This window comes from Anabrus simplex, chromosome 4, assembly GCF_040414725.1.
Source record: "Anabrus simplex isolate iqAnaSimp1 chromosome 4, ASM4041472v1, whole genome shotgun sequence".
Taxonomy (NCBI): Eukaryota; Metazoa; Arthropoda; class Insecta; order Orthoptera; family Tettigoniidae; genus Anabrus; species Anabrus simplex.
In genome coordinates, this window is record NC_090268.1 from 20646799 (window position 1) to 20664528 (window position 17730).

Below are 17730 nucleotides of genomic sequence, written 5' to 3' on the forward strand. Positions count from 1 at the left end.
AAATGCATAATATTAAAAATGTAAATATTGCAAAAATTGTAAACTGATAAAAGTTTCAATAAACGGGGGATAACAGGGTAAAAGCCAGGCGGGTGCGGGGTGGGACTCAGACTGACAACCCACACACCAGAAACAATAACAATTAAAAATACGTGTGCCAAAACACACCAATAGTTAGATAATTGGGTAACAACTAAAGAACACCACCGAAATCTAAGGCGAAAGAAGCCCTTGGTTGCACTGGTGGCCCGCTCCCAAACAGGGAGAATGATATAACGATAAGCAGCAGCACCAGCATCCGTGTAGGGTTCTGTACTTGGCGCCGAGAGATTGTATACAATCTATTCAAAAGATGTTTATTGCGCGTGATAAACAATGGTACCATTCTGCAAAAATAAACTTCAGAAATGTAGTGGAATTTCTTTTCACAAGCAAATGCAGAATTACGAGAAATGTGGATCAGAATTATATTACGTCGGGGTGACGAGAAAAATAGCATGTGGCAACCTTCCTCGAAATCTGTAGTATATAGTGAATATTTTGAAAGCATGTGCTTTAGCATTTCTACCAGTGGCGGTTGGTGGCTCTCGACTCTGAGGGTTCAAGAATGGAAACCAAAACACAGCTTATGGATCTCGTCGAGAAAACTACAAAACTACATTATAAATCATACAACAATAATTTTAATAAATTATACACTCACCTATGCAGACTGCTTGTACATGAAGTCCATTCTTCTCTCTTTCACTGCAGCAAATTTGTCCTTGAGAGATTAGGTAAAACCCTCCATATCCCTAACTAATTCATTTTCAATTGAGAGCATCGCAAGAGCGGTCAGTCTTTCCTCACTCATTGAACTGCGTAAGAAATTTTTTATCCTCTTCAACGTTGAAAAACAACGTTGAGCATCCGATGTTGTCATCGGCACTGTTATGATGAGTTTCAGTCATTTTATTATTTCACTAAATGTGCTCGCTAAGTTATTTTGAAGCGAAAATTGAAGAAGGTCGAAAATGTACTCCCACATATAGAATTTCCAGTTCCGATTTAAGTTTATTTTGCTCAATAAAGGGATAAATTTCACACGCTTTCTTCAAAGTAACAAATAGGAAGTGCCGTTCATACTTTTCAAAACTGTCAACATGAAACAAGTTTGCCGCAAGAAGATGATTGGTGAACTAAAAACGTTCCGTGACCTGGAGACAATTGTATCGTAAATATCTTTGGCTGCCACTTTCTTGGACATGCATGTATCTGTACGTGGTCTTTTTACTGGCTGGATCACTGTATCATACGCATTGGAAAGTGAGTCAATGTTTTGGATGACACATTCAAAATTATAATTTACCTTTTTAATTTCGACTGGGTCTGCAATTGGTTGCATACAGTATCAACATGTGGCATTATTAAATAAAATACAGACAGCCAAAACTGAAATGTAGGAAGGCGCAATCCTTGCCTGTGATATTGTTGTACCTTGTCGAGACGTTGTTTCTATTTCTTCAAGGCATTCAATGAGAAATTTCTTGTTCTCATAAACTACTTCAACAGCTTGTGATTTAAAGTTCCACCTAGTGTTAGAAGCACGTGGCACTCTTCTACCTAATATGTCATGGCATTGTTATAACTGCATACGTCGCCTGTTATTAAAAATATATATTTGTAGTTGATTTATCTGATCAAGACCAATAGCAGCCAGAAGGTACCTCGCAGCGCGCATAGAGTTAGTAAATAATACACTAGAGGTAGCATGGGCGCTGCAGTCGCGTGCGAAGTTGAACGAGCGCGCTGTTTAAAGCTGGATTGTTTCGCACTGTCATTACTGGAGATCCTTGATAAATTGAAGTATACACTTCTCTGAAGGAAAATGCCAGTCTCCTGTGCAGCTTATGGCTGCATAGAGAGGTTCACAAAGGGCAATAACGTATAATTTCACAGGTATTTTCCTTGAAATTCACTTCCGTACGTACAAAATAATACTTTGCGTGACACTTATTGTCATGTGAATTGGCTTACTTGGGCTGACTTCGCGACTGATTCCGCTGGCGGCGTGAATGAGATTCTTTGGATCTTGAAAACTGAAATTAATCTTTTACGAAATATAAGGGATGACATTTTCCTTTCACTGAATGGCCAAGTGCATGATACCGAGCGAGTGGCTGCTGGCTTTAGGTCACGTAGCTGTCAGCTTTCATTCAGGAGATAGTGGATGTGAAACCGACTGTCGGCAGCCCTGAATATGGTTTCCAAATTTTACACCAGACAAATGCTGGAGCCCGTAAGGCCATAGTCGTTTCCTTCCCACTCCCAGCCCTTTCCTGTTCCATCATCGCCATAAGACCTATCTGTGTCTGTGCAACGTAAAGCAAATTGGTACAAAAAAGAAAATAAGAAAAGATGTGCATGATAGCCTGGAACTGTGCTCCGTTTTTCCATTCTTGAGTGTATTTATGGTTTTAACAACTACTGAATATATTTTCTGTATATGCAGTTTGTTGCTTTCCCTTCGTACAATACGTGTATCAGTCAACATTCATACCTTACCGAATTTTACAATTTCCAGACTAGATGTGCAACACCGTGTCAATAAGGCCCTGGATCGCTTCCTGAAGAATTCTGGCCCATGCTTGCTGCACTGTACGGGTCAGTTGTTCCAGAGTTGTGGGTGGCTGAGGACGGTTGGCCACTTGTAGATCCATCATGTCCCACACATGCTCAATAGGACTGAGGTCCGGGGATCTGGCGGGCCATTCTAAGGTTGTGATGTCGTGGAGGGCTTCTCTGAAGATGCGTGCAGTGTGAACCCGGGCATTGTTCTGCTGAAACATCCCATTAGCAATGTTCGCCATCATAGGGACAACCACTGGATTGAGTACCCTATCAACGTACTGTCGAGCAGTCATAGTGCCCTCAACAAGCACTAATTGTGATTTCACATTAAAGCCAATAGCTCCCCAGACCATAATGCTTGGTGTTGGCCCTGTGTTCCTCTCGACAATAAGATCTGGGCGTCCCCTCTCCCCGGTACGTCGGCGCACACGATTCCGGCGATCACTGCGGGCAAGACAAAAGCGCGATTCATCACTTTTTTTTTTTTGTTAGGGGCTTTACGTCGCACCGACACAGATAGGTCTTATGGCGACGATGGAATAGGAAAGGCCTAGGAGTTGGAAGGAAGCGGCCGTGGCCTTAATTAAGGTACAGCCCCAGCATTCGCCTGGTGTGAAAATGGGAAACCACGGAAAACCATCTTCAGGGCTGCCGATAGTGGGATTCGAACCTACTATCTCCCGGATGCAAGCTCACAGCCGCGCGCCTCTACGCGCACGGCCAACTCGCCCGGTTGATTCATCACTAAAGACGACCCTATGCCACGTCGATCTTTCTCGACACCAGGCCATCCTTACACGTCGCTGTTGTGGAGTCAATGGAACACCTTCTGCAGCGACACGGGCTCGTAAGCCAGCTGCACGCAGGCGATTACCAACTGTTTGTTGTGTAACGTGGGGTGCCACAGTTACTCGAATTTGCGCTGCTGTTGCATGGAGTTCCATCCGGGCCATCCGAATGATGCGGCGATCCTCTCTCACAGTTGTCTATCGCGCTGAGCCTGTGCCAGGTCTACGAGTGTGGGTACCTTCATTTGACCACTGCTGCCATACACGTTGTACAGTAGATGCCTGTCGGCCAACACGTGCAGCGACAGTCCTTAGCGATAATCCAGCCTCACACAGCCCAATTATCCGAGCCCTCTCGAACGGCGACAGTTGTTGATAGCGTGCTCTTCTCTGTCGTGGAGGCATGTTTGACGGGGAACACTTCACTGCACAGACTGCAAGTCAACTACGCTACACCAGAGTCCGTATACTGGAGTTGATACCTCCGCGACCAATCACGTGGGGAGACCTGTAGCAACAATCCAATGGGTCTGAAACTTTGATCGTTTACATACCTACATGGCATCGTCCCATATGTTGAAAATCATCACAAACGACCAATGCCTTCAAGGTGTTGCAATTTCCATTTTCTTAAGTGTAGGATGAGACCTTACGCACAATAAAACTGGTAAGTGTTTCAGTCTGTTTAGGTACGCGCCGCTCACTATAAGAGTGTTGTTGTTATTAGCGTATGGCAACAAGTTAGATACATATGTATACAAGTACACAATATGTACAAATATACACAGAGAAGAAACATGTTTCATGGGAGCAAGATTTAGTTGTAGTGGAATGTCCAGTTGGGTGATCCACTGTATGGCTTCCTCTGCTGGGTCCAAAAATTCACTCGGGATACCTGTGTAGGAAGGTCGTATACTTCAACACAATATGGGGGATCGTCTGCAGAGAGGCACCACAGTCGCATTCTGGTGATGAAATATATTTCCACTTATAAAGGGCATCCCTGCATCGTCCATGATTTGTTCTCACCCGGTTCAGGGTGGTCCAAAGCTTACGCGGTAGATGCTGTCCACCAGGAAGATATTCGCCAGAAAGGATGCTGTGTAAGGAACTGTTTATGGGAACTTTCCAGCGACTTCTCCATTCTTCTAAAGGGTGAAAATTCCCATCAGCCAATGTGACAGCCTCACGCAAAGGTGGATGACGTGATTTGAGCCTCGTTACCTTGCGAGCGGGAATATCATCCAAAACAGGCAGTTGAGGATTCATTTCTATCTTCTTGTACTCTCGAATGAGAGCATTTGATCTTCTTAAATCAGGCGGCATTATACCTGACAGAATTGGGGGCCAATAAAGAGGTGTGGTTTGGATAGTACCGACATTTTTTCACGGAACCGACGGTGTCCGCAGAAGAGAGGTTCGACTGTATTATATACCTACTGTATATCACAAAAGCTATAAAATGGCAATATTACAATTTTCATCAAGGCCTTGAGATAATCAGGCGTAGTTCCTAAACCAAAATCGTAGGAAAATCTTTCTTGTCTGAATTATTGTGTATACGCCGCGCTGGCCCCGCAGTAGCTTGCCTGCCTCTTACACGGAGGACCTGGGTTCTGTTTCCGACCAAGTCATTGATTTTTACTTGGATCTGAGGGCTGGTTAGAGGTCTATTCAGCCCATTTGATTATAATCGAGGGGATATCTGACGGTAGATGGTGGCTTTGCTCTAAAAAGGCAACAATAACGGCCGAGGGGATTCGTCGCACTGATTATGCGCCCCTCGTAATCTACAAGCCTTCGGACTAAGCAGCGGTCGCTTGCGAGGCCAAGGCTTATCAAGGCTACTGTGCCATGGGGTGTGTTTGTTTGTTTGCTTCTTGTTTTTTATCTCAGAGAATGCTCTAGTAAAATGAAATCATAAATGTTAGTAAACCATAAAGGTTACTTAATTGTGATTCAGTGAACTCACAATACAGAGCTGAGCTGAGTAGCTCGGCAAGTTCGATTGTGGCTCAGTCTGATGGTCATTACGTCGGCCTCTTTTCGGTAGATTTACTGACCCCAGTCCTGTGGGAAAAACTGGCACCTTCCAGAATCTTAAAAATGTATTTAAAGGAGGTAAAACAAACAACGGTATTATTAAATATTTGAGAATCAGATACAGATATTTGACAATCCAACATCTTTGGTGGATGGTACTGTTTATACTGTTTCTTCTTCTTTATCTGTTTACCCTCCAGGGTCGGTTTTTCCCTCAGACTCAGCGAGGGATCCCAACTCTACCGCCTCGAGGGCAGTGTCCTGGAGTTTCAGACTCTGAGTCGGATATACAACTGGGAAGGATGACCAGTACCTCGCCCAAGTGGCCTCACCTCCTATCCTGAACAGGGGCCTTGCGGGGGGATGGGGAGATTGGAAAGGATAGACATGGAAGAGGGAAGGAAGCGGTCGTGGCCTTAAGTTAGTTACCATCCCGGCATTTGCCTGGATGAGAAGTGGGAAACCGCAGAAAACCACTTCGAGGATGGCTGAGGTGGGAATTGAACCCACCTCTACTCAGTTGACCTCCCGAGGCTGAGTGGACCCCGTTCCAGCCCTCGTACCACTTTTCAACTTTTGTGGCGGAGCCGGGAATCGAACCTGGGCCTCCGGGGGTGGCAGCTAATCACACTAACCACTACACCACAGAGGCGGACATAGACTGTTTATAATCAAAAGATAAAATAACGTAGCCAGGTTTCACAACATCACATAAACCAGTGCGAGTAACTCGAACAGTTCAGTGAGTGACTCATTTCCTCAAGACTTGTCACACTTGTTTCCCCCACTTCTGCAACGGTAATGAGATATTTACTAACTTCTCTATTTCGCAAACTGCAGTGGAATCTTCCGTAAACAATAGTACGACGTTAGTTACACAAAGTATAAGCTTAAAATGAGATGAGAATTATAACCATAACCTTACAGATTCCATAGTACTTCGTCTACCATTCACACAACGAAACTCTCTTCTTTGATACTGATACGGTTATTTATTTAATTGTTTAATCTAATGTAAAGGAAGTCCTTTCTTCTTTACTGACTCCCTCTTGCACGATTCTTCAAGCGATCGATCGTTTTATCGTTTTTTGTAATCGTCTTCACAATTTTCCTTGTCGGTACGGACCGATGACCGCGCGGTTTTACACCTTAAGAAAATCATGGCAAAAGCCATCGCCAGTTAACACTATTTCCATGTTAGCAATGATCGGTGCTGATATGGACTAAGCAACGAAAGCCTAAATTCATGAATTCAGTTATCGTAGTCGGTATGGTAAAAGTGTATAAGATAAATAATCGCAAGTTGTATTCTCCATAAGTTTCTTATGCAGTACTCTTCGATAGGAACAATAACATAGGTAAAAAAAAAATTACGCGCCTGCCCCTAAAGTACCATTTCACTCAACGTGAATGGAATTATTTATAGCCAGATTGTAGTGCCTCATTCCCCGACTTTACCGATGTTCATTAAATTCTCTTGAGCCGTTTTCTGGTGATGAATGATGATCATACAGACAGACAGACAGACAGACAGAGATTGCGGAAAATTACAAGGTGTTTCCTTGTTACTGCTGACACGACCAATAAAGAAAGGTAAGTGTTATTCTGCTCGAAGGCAGGTCCGAACCTCCGCAGAGGTGTTCCTGAGCCGGAGTTTACGTGCGGTAGGGTGGCCAGTTCCTTTCCGCTCCTCCATTCCCTTACCCCCACCAACAGCGCGTGGCAACCCATCCAACTCCTGACCACGCCCAATGTTGCTTAACTTCGGAGATCTCACGGGATCCGGTGTTTCAACACGGCTACGGCCGTTGGCTATAAGGAAAGAATATTATTTTAAAATTCTGAACTGCTGTATGTGCCGACAAAACTCTTATTTTATATTTATAGATAGGCAATTAACACATTTTCTTCACATTAGCACAGGCACTTCAGCTTTCCTCGCTTTCATATAGAACAGGAACCCTATGCTTTGAATGAACATGAAAATCCACAGCCTGTTTCCAGTCATGAAATGAAATGAATGAAGCCCCTATCTAGCGGCGAGGATAGGAATTGTGCCGGCTGCCGAAGCCTATCGCTCTCCTCTAAGGCTGGGGCAATGGTTGATGAATGAGATATGAAATGAAATGATACCGGAGAGTGTTGCTGGAATGAAAGATGACAGGGAAAACCGGAGTACCCGGAGAAAAACCTGTCCCGCCTCCGCTTTGTCCAACACAAATCTCACATGGAGTGACCGGAATTTGAACCACGGAACCCAGCGATGAGAGGCCGGCGCGCTGCCGCCAGAGCCACGGAGGCTCACGCATACTATGCTTTATGTTTTCTTATATATATATAAAATTATATGAGTAAAGAAGTGGAATCAGAGATAAGGTTTTTTGCGGATGATGTTATTCTGTATAGAGTAATACATGTAAGTTACTCAAGATTGCGAGTAACTGCAAAAAAGACCTTGTTAATGTTGTGAGATGGACAGTAGGCAATGATATGACGATAAACGGGGTTAAAAGTCAGGGAGGTTGTGAGTTTCAAAAATAGGAAAAGTCCTCTCAGTTTTAATTACTGCGTTGATAGGGTGCAAGTTTCCTATGGGAATCACTATAAGTACTTAGTTGTTAATACACTGCCGAAAAAAATTATTACACCCTCTTAGAGTTTTCCAATTCACTCGAGCTTTATTGCTGAAACACTGCATATGGAGTACATGAAATGATTAGATTTACATATCAATAGCTCAAGCGGTACTGAGGTACCAGGTGTCGATCCATGCTGAAAGACCCATGCATCCTCCACGAGCGGCAATGCAGGCGCTGATTCTGGCATCCATTCCATCATACAGATGGCGAATACTGTCTTGGGACATATTATTCCACACCTGTTCGACCTGTTCACGTAGTTCTGTAAGAGTTGTGGGTTGACGAGTCGCACGTGTCAATTGTCGCCCCATCATATACCACACGCGCTCGATGGGAGACAAGTCCGGAGATCGTGCTGGCCAGAGAAGTTGCTGCACGTCTTGCAGAGCACGTTGAGTTTCACGCGCAATGTGTGGGCGAACATTCCCTGTTGGAACAACACATCACCTTCCTGTTGCAAGAATGGCAAAAGAACGGGTCTTACAACAATCTGCATGTACCGAGCGCTGGTCAGTGTTCCCTCCACAAACACCAAAGGTGAACGGGAGTTGTAGCTTATCACACACCAGACCATAAGGCCTGGGGTGGGGCCAGTGTGTCTTGGACGAATGCACTCTACAAGACAGCCCTCGCCAGGTCTAGGTCGTACGCGCAAACGACTATTACTTGGGTGCAGGCAGAATCTGCTTTTATCGCTGAAGACCATGCCCGCCATTCCATCTTCCAAGTCATCCTCTGAGGCACCAGTCAAGCCGTGCACATCGATGCTGTGGCATGAGTGGAAGACGGGCTAGAGGTGTGCGTGCCTGTAGTTCCACTGCTAGTATCCGGTTGGCAACAGTTCGTGTTGACACTTCTGGGCTCACAAACTCTCTCATCTGTGTTGTGGTAGCTGTACGATCTGCCACTCCTGTCCTTACAATACGACGATCTTGCCGGATGTCTGTGCTGCGTGGATGTCCAGAACCTCGTCTACGGGTGTGAAAATGTTCACGTGACCATTGCAACCAGCATCGGTGCACAACAGACGCAGCACGTCCAACTTATGTGGCAATTTTCCGGAAGGACAATCCCGCCACTCGGAAGGCCACAATTTGACCCTTGTCAAACTCCCTCTGTTGGCTGTAGGAAGAACGAGTGTGTCTCCGTGACATGGCGCCTGTTTGCTTCGCACGTTTACATCACACTGAGCCTTATGGCTGTAAACATTCCCTATACAAGCAGATGGCGCTTTGGCAGCTATGTCACTACGCTATCTGTTGGCGGACGACGTTGAAACCCACAGCCGACTTGATGCCTCGCTCTAGCTAGCTCCTTGCCAGCCTTGACAATCGGGTCCACGCACTGTAATCGGAGTAGTTACACAGCTCGACACGTGGCGCTGGCCGCCTACCTATTTGCGGTAGAAATGCATACTTTTTTATGGAAAATATATTGACTTTGATTGCCGATTTATCGTAATTTAGAGTTATGAAGAATGTTACATAGGTTAATAAAGTTAAAATGATTAATCCTAAAGGTTACTTTCGTTGATATTTGCCAAAATGATGTCGTGAAGTGAAACTGCGGGGAGATGACTTAGTTCAGTTGACGTTCTGATATTGACTCTGATTGCTGATGTATCTTAATTTAGGGAATAAAATAGTATGTTACATTGACTAATATTGTTAAAATGATTAATCCTAAAGGCTACTTTCATTGATATGTGCCAAAACAACGTCGTGAAATGAAACTGCGGAGGATGGAGTAGCCCAAATGACGTTCCTTAATTGTGAGGAATAACAGTAATCGTTTTCATTATCATGGCATTTAGATACATAGCAGAACTTACCACAATACTTTTGTCTTCTGATGTTAATATTGAGATCAAGAGTCACTGTTCAATTAGAGTTTTAAAATTCTTCAAGCGCTGCTCTCAGGAAGAGGGCTGGACGAAACATAAAAGTCTTACCTTTTTCGTCATAACAGTAATGGTTCTTAGTTGTCAATGTTTAAATTCAGATTATCTTGGATAAAATGTGTTGTGTTGCTGTCATATGGAAAATACACACCGCCTAAAGGATTCTTCTATGAAATAAATTCCATGGGTAAAAATACCTGGAAGACATAGGCAAGGAAGAGCGAAGGAAGCGGCCGTGGCCTTAAGTTAGTTACCATCCGGGCATTTGCTTGGAGGTGAAGTGGGAAACTATGGAAAACCACTTCGAGGATGTCTGAGGTGGGAATTGATCCCCCTCCTCTACTCAGTTGACCTCCCACTCCCGGAGGCCCGGGTTCGATTCCTGGGCCTGCTACGAAATTTCAAAAGTGGTACGAGTGCTGTATCGGGGTCTACTCAGCCTAACTTCAGGCCACGGCCGCTTCCTTCCTTCTTCCTTGCCTATGCCTTCCAATCGTCCCATCCCAACACAAGGCCCCTGTTCAGCGTAACAGTTGCGGCCGCCTGGGCGAGGTACTGGTCATCCTTCCCAGTTATATCCCCGGCCCGCAGTCTCACGCTCCAAGACACTACCCTGGAGGTGGTGGAGGTGGGGTCCCTCACTGACTCCCGGAGAAAAGCCAACCCTGGAGGGGTAAACAGAGTAAGAAAGAAAGAAAGAAAGAAAGAAAGAAAGAAAGAAGGAAAGAAAGAAGGCAAATACCCTAAATAGAAACGGAAAACTAAGGTGAGAGTACTAACTGCTTTTAGCCACTCCGTACTTTTGTCCTGGTCTGCAGAGAACTTTTGAAATGATAGTGTCCCTTTGTTTTTCCTGTTCGGAATACACAAAAGGCACACAGCAATACATATTCGAATATTTCCAAACACAGTTATAGAAAAGCAAATCACCATACCATTAAGAAAAACGATTTAGCGCATAAATTAAAATTCTTGTTTAGGGCGAAGTTACAGCGAGAAATCACTTTGTTCTTGTTTGCATAAAATTTCTGCTCGAAGTACGAAAAGGTGCACAGGAATGTCACAAATTCCAAGATTTGTAAATACAATGTAAAAAAATATAATCACTACACTACACAATAAAAAAATAAACTCACTAGCGCATAACTATCAGCTCTCAATATCAAGCCAACAAGCACCTAATTGCGAACACATAGCCAACATTTACGACAGCAAAACCATATAAATAAAACTGGAAATGCGGCATTTTATGGTATACAGCTTCCTGTCAGTGACTAGGAGGCCAGCGCTCCAGCGGCATTATGGTGAAACTTTCCAATTACAGCTTTATGCTGGGCTTCACAAGTGATTGTCAAGGCCGGTATAAGGAGCGGAGCGAGGGATCCAGTCGGCCGTCAAGGATGTCAAGAAGAGTGCATGTAAGACCCCAACTAGAGTATGGTTTCAGTGCATGGGACTCTCACCAGGATTGCTTGATTCAAACGCCGAAAGAAATCCAAAGAAAAACAGCTCGATTTGTTCGGGCTGGGTTCGGTAAAAAGAGTACCGTTACAAACCTGTTGCAAAATTTTGGTCTGGGAAGACTTGGGAGAAAGAAGACGAGCTGCTCGACTAAGTGGTATGTTCCGAGCTGTCAGTGGAGAGATAAAAAACTCGTGTCCTCATCCCGAGGTGGAGCAGCTGCATGTACCATTTCAACCACACACCAGCCCTCCTGCCGTTCTTAAATTTCTGGCAGTACCGGGAATAGAACCCGGGCCTCCGACGACGGCAGCTAATAACACTAACCGTTACGCTACGGACAGTGGAGAGATGGCGTGGAATGACATTAGTAGACGGATAAGTTTGGGTGGTGTCTTTAAAAGTAGGAAAGATCACAATATGAAGATAAATTTGGAATTCAAGAGAACAAATTCGGGCAAATATTCTTTTATAGGAAGGTGATTTAGGGATTGGAATAACTTACCAAGGTAGATGTTCAATAAATTTCCAATTTCTCTGCAATAATTTAAGAAAAGGCTAGTAAAACAACAGATAAGGTATCTAACACCTGGGCGACTGCCTTAAATGCAGATCAGTAGTGATTGATTGATTGATTGATTGATTGATTGATTGATTGATTGATTGATTGATTGATTGATTGATTGATTGATCAATAGATAGATTGATTGATTGAACTATTGCTCTATTCTAAAATGTGGAATCTGTTCTGAGGCAACTCTCCTGGCTGTGCAGTTCAATTCATAAAAGAATAATAAGAATCATAAAAGCGGCTCAAGTCCGCCTCTGTGGTGTAGTGGTTAGCGTGATTAGCTGCCACCCCCAGAGGCCCGGGTTCGATTCCCAGCTCTGCCACAAAATTTGAAAAGTGGTACGAGGCTGGAACGGGGTCCACTCAGCCTCGGGAGGTCAACTGAGTAGAGGTGGGATGGTACCTAACTTAAGGCCACGGCCGCTTCCTTCCCTCTTCCTTGCCTATCCCTTCCAATCTTCCCATCCCTCCACAAGGCCCCTGTTCAGCATAGCAGGTGAGGCCGCCTGGGCGAGGTACTGGTCATACTCCCCAGTTGTATCCACCGACCAAGAGTCTGAAGCTCCAGGACACTGCCCTCGAGGCGGTAGAGGTGGGAACCCTCGCTAAGTCCGAGGGAAAAACCGAACCTGGAGGGTAAACAGATGATGATGATGATGATTATTATTTACAGAAGAAGAAAGAGAAGTTGAAACTAAGTTGAGAGAAGATCAATTTGGCTTCAGAAGAAATAAAGGAACACGTGAAGCAATACTGACTTTACGTCTGATCATAGAGGATCAAATTAAGAAGGACAAGCCCACGTGCAGGCGTTCGTAGATCTTGAAAAGACATTCGATAATGTTATTTAGTTCTTTTTCCGGGTTGAACCGTGTTGTTTTCTGTAGGCCTGCCTATATTCCGTACAGTTTGCCGAAGTTTCGAATACATTGGAATATTTTTTTGTCAAGGCGACTGAAATACCCCTACTCGATCCGATGTACCTAGGTAATCAGTCTCCCAGGCAGAAATCACAATGTACAGAAAACAACAACACGGTTCAACCCGGAAAAAGAAATAATTCTACACACCGTGGAAGTTTCACTTCTAAGATTCGATAAAGTTGATTGGACCAAGCTACACAGTAAAAAAATAATAATAAAATAAAATAAAAAATAGGGGAACATGTTTTGTAACGTCTGGTATGTGAACGTTAATTTGGTAGATGGGGTTCCAATGGTCGTACAGCATACCTTGAGACCTTAGCTACTCAGGGTATGTCAAATCGAAGTTATTCTCCATCTGTAGGCGTAGCCATGAATTAAACTGTCAGGTGACCCCTCAAAACAAAGTGAATAGCGGTGCGTCCGTTTGTCGTTGTGAGGTACACAGACTACTGCGGTCATTTGAGCACGTTGTCCGTAAACCAGCACATCCAATGAGACATCAATACCATGAGATTTGCTATGATATTGTTATTTTATCTGAGACTACAGAAGATCTAGAGACATTGCTGGAAGATACGGACGGAGTCTTGGCTAATAAGTACAAGATGAAAATAAATAAGTCTAAAACAACAGTAATGGAGTGCAGTCAGGTGGTGCTGGGGATATTAAATTGGGAAACGAAGTGTTAAAGGAAGTAGAAGAATATTGTTACTTGGGTAGTAAAATAGCTAACGATGGCAGAAGTAAGGAAGACATAAAATACAGACTAGCACAAGCAAAGAAGGCCTTCCTTAAGAAAAGAAATTTGCTCATTTCGAACATTGAGATAGGAATTAGAAAGATGTTTCTGAAGACTTTCGCCTGGAGCGTTGCATTGTATGGAAGTGAAACGTGGACGATAACCAGCTCAGAAAGAAAGAGAATAGAAGCTTTTGAAATGTGGTGTTACAGAAGAATGCTGAAGGTGAGATGGATAGATCGAATGACGAATTAAGAGATACTGAAAGGAATTTGTGAGAGGAGATCGATTTGGCTAAATTTGACTAGGAGAAGAGACAGAATGATAGGGCAAATCTTAAGTCATCCAGCTCTTTTTCAGTTGGTTTTTGAGGGAAGTGTAGGTAGTAAAAACGGTGGGTGTAGACCAAGGTATGAATATGACAAGCAGATTAGAGCAGATGTAGGATGTAATAATTTCGTAGAAATGAAAAGGTTAACACAGCACAGGATAGGGTGACATGGAGAGGTGCATCAATCCAGGTCTGTGGACTGATGACCCAACAACAACAAGAACAACAAAGAGCAGCTCCTCATTTTGTCTCCGGAGGATGACTGAGCCGAAATCAACTGGCAACTGACACATTCCTACATATGAGAATGACTTGAATTATCACATCAGCGTTTTTAATAATTTATTAAATACTTTATTTTTCACAAAATCATTAAATCGCATTATTTGGTGGGGCGAGGGGGCTGGTATAGTGATCTAGCCACTCGACTCCTAATACAGTGTATCCCAGAATCGAATCCCCGACCGCACTAAGTGAGATTTTCCACTAGGATATGGACGTAGCTACAGGAAGGGTAACCCGTCTTAAAAAATCGTTCAAGACCTAAATTAGACCAGGGTGGCCTTGAAGAAAGCAAACATATGCACTATAGTACAGGACGGTGGCTCTGTTGAGTGAAGAGTGTCGGTTTCACCGCTCTAAAGCATTCGTGGATTAAACTCGAGGTTGCCTGTGACATAAATGTATCAGAATATTACAGAGGATATGGTGAGAATGCATTACCGAATATGACGGTCGCACGATGTGTCAAGCCATTTCGTGGGGAGCGGAATGAGACTGCGGATTTGCACCGCACATGCCTGAAGATCAGATTGCAACGTAAGTGATCTCGTTTCCGTAGACCAGGGCCTCTCAAACGCCCAAAATCTCACGCGTGCAGATAGAGGCGCAAGAGCTCCGTGCACTGTGGATCGCTGCCGCTCGGCATGGCTCGGATCAACGCTTCGTCTCTGGGCTACTCGGCTAAGCTCGGCTCAACTCGCCTCTGCTCGGCTCAAGTCAGCCTGGATTTGGAGCGCTACGGCGCAAGTGGGGCAGAGGGAGACAGGCGGAGCGAGCGAGACAGGCGTGAGTAAAGAGATAGTAAGCGCTATTGCTCCAAATCGAGGAGTGGGGGGGTCTGCACTCTGTTCGACCAAGCCAAGTCGTCTCTTGCACCGTGCACAGTGCATGCACCACGCGCATGCACCCTGAGAGGCCCTGCCGTAGACTATCGATGGACTGTCGAGGAATTATCCGGTCATCAAACGGTGTGCCAAATACTGGCAAAATGTCGTAACATGAGGAAAATTGCGTCCCGTTGGGCTCCACATCAACTCACCGACGCACAGAAATGGCACCGGTGTGCGTTGGTTGGCATCGGCCTGGACAGGTACCGCAACGAACGAGATGCATTTCTGCAGCGTATTGTCGCCATTGGTGGGACGTGGACACAAGCCTACGAGTCTGAATTAAAGCGTCAATAGAATGAATGGCGTCACCCAGGTTCACCACGTCCACAGAAATTCTGACAGGAACCCAGTCCGGTGAAGCTCATGCTGATTGTGGCATGCGACAAACCGTCAACAGTGACTGCTATTGCCGATTTCTGGAGCGAGATCTGTGTCCACGTTTATTGCGAGACGATCGTCCTATCGCAAACAGTGTCAAGCTCATAAGGTCTGCACACACCAACGCGGGATGCGGGAGTAGGAGCGGGAACGATACCGTCACGATCTATAGAGCGGGATATGGACCAATTCACACCGGTGCGTCACTCTCCCGCCTACATGGCGGGATTGCTGCGAACCATTTTCAGTTCGCAGCATGCAGCGTTTTCCCGCGTCCCGCATTCATTTTGACAGTAGCAATAGCGACTGAACTGTTGATATAGAGTGGATTAATAGACATCCAATGATTTACGACATGAGTAATGAAGATTACAATAATGTAAGGAAGAAAGATATGTTGTGGGATGATATAGGAAAAGAACTGCGTATACCTAGTATCTATTCTGTAATTATCACTGTTTGTTTGTGACTTTCTTTTGCACACATTTCTCCGTTCGTAAACTTCCAGATAAATTATATGTAATATATTATTATTATTATTATTATTATTATTATTATTATTATTATTATTATTATTATTATTATTATTATTAGGGCTAAATGGTGTGCATCATAGGTGTAAGAAGGGTAGTTTAATTACAGGTAGGTCGTCACTGTTATTATTATATTACTACTATCAAATAAATTTCAATTGTGACATATCCCGGTGGATATATATTCTCACAATGCTATGGGAACGACGTTAAATGAAATTACCTAACGACAAGCAATTATATGAAATGATGTATGGCTTTTCGTGCCAGGAGTGTCCGAGGACAAGTTCGGCTCGCCAGGTGGAGGTCTTTTGATTTTACACCCGTAGGCGACCTGCGCGTCGTGATGAGGGTGAAATGATGAAAACGACACATAGACCCAGCCCCCGTGCCAGCGAATATAACCAATTAAGGTTAAACTTCTCACCTCTGCCTGTAATCGAACCCGGGACCGCTGTGACCAAAGGCCAGCACGCTAACCATTTAACCATGGAGCCGGACGAAATTATGATGAAGACGACACATACACCCAGTCCCCGTGCCAGCGAAATTAACCAATTATGGTTAAAATTCCCGACCTTGTCGGGAATCGAACTCGAGACCACTGTGACCAAAGGCCAGCACGCTAACCATTTAGCCAGGGAGCCAGACAGCAATTATATAAAACCAAGACATTGGAAGAAATTATAACAAAACCAGGTTTTTCATGATAATGAAAGGGGAAGTATAAAAAAAGCAATATATGAAAACAATTTTTATTTTCGTAAATTTAAAGTTATTTTTCTACAGCATTTCATTCCCTGCGTATTTCCGCCATGTTCTCGTACTGTGGGTCCCCTCTACTGAGACCAAGTCTGCCTATTAAAGTAGTTTTATTGCTGGCCAACTGAGGGCTACATCCAGATGAACACGAACTAGTATGTGATGGAATTCATGGTTTATTTATGCCCTCTAACGTAACAAGTTTGATACAACTAATGGATCAGGCCGTTTTGGAATGTCTAAAAAGAAAGTATCGGCACCGCCTGCTACATTCACTCCTAGAAGCAACAGAACGTGAGGAAACCATCACGAACTTCCTCAAACAGATAGCTATAAAGGACGTAATGTGTTGGACGAATTTCGCAGCGACCGCGGGATAGTAGGTTTCGCTCCCGCTCCCGCGTCCGGCTCCCTCGTCCCGCGTCCCGCGTTGGTGTGTGCAGACCTTTATTGCAACGGTGGTATTGGGAAGCCTTGGAACACCCTCCGTACTCACCAGAAATGAGTCCTTATGACTTCGAACTATTTCCAAAGCAGAAGGACCCTTTCCGAGGCCGCCGATTTCCTGACGTGGCATCTGTACTGCGCGCAGTAGAGCGCTCCGTCACTATCATCAACAGAGAACGCGTTGCCAACAGTCCCCAACGGCGTCCCGACATTTGGCAAAAAGGTAATAGACTTTGCGGATGACAACATTGAAGGAATGTAATGCAATTGTACTTATTGCTTCATGAGATATTGCATTCTGTCAATGTTCTCTCCCTCTCTCGTTCTCCTCAACCTGATGGCTGTCATCGTCCAACCACCTTCTATCCTGAGCCAGCTGCTTGATTAGTTGATATGGACGTCGCCCTTTAATGCCATCTTGGTCGTTCTC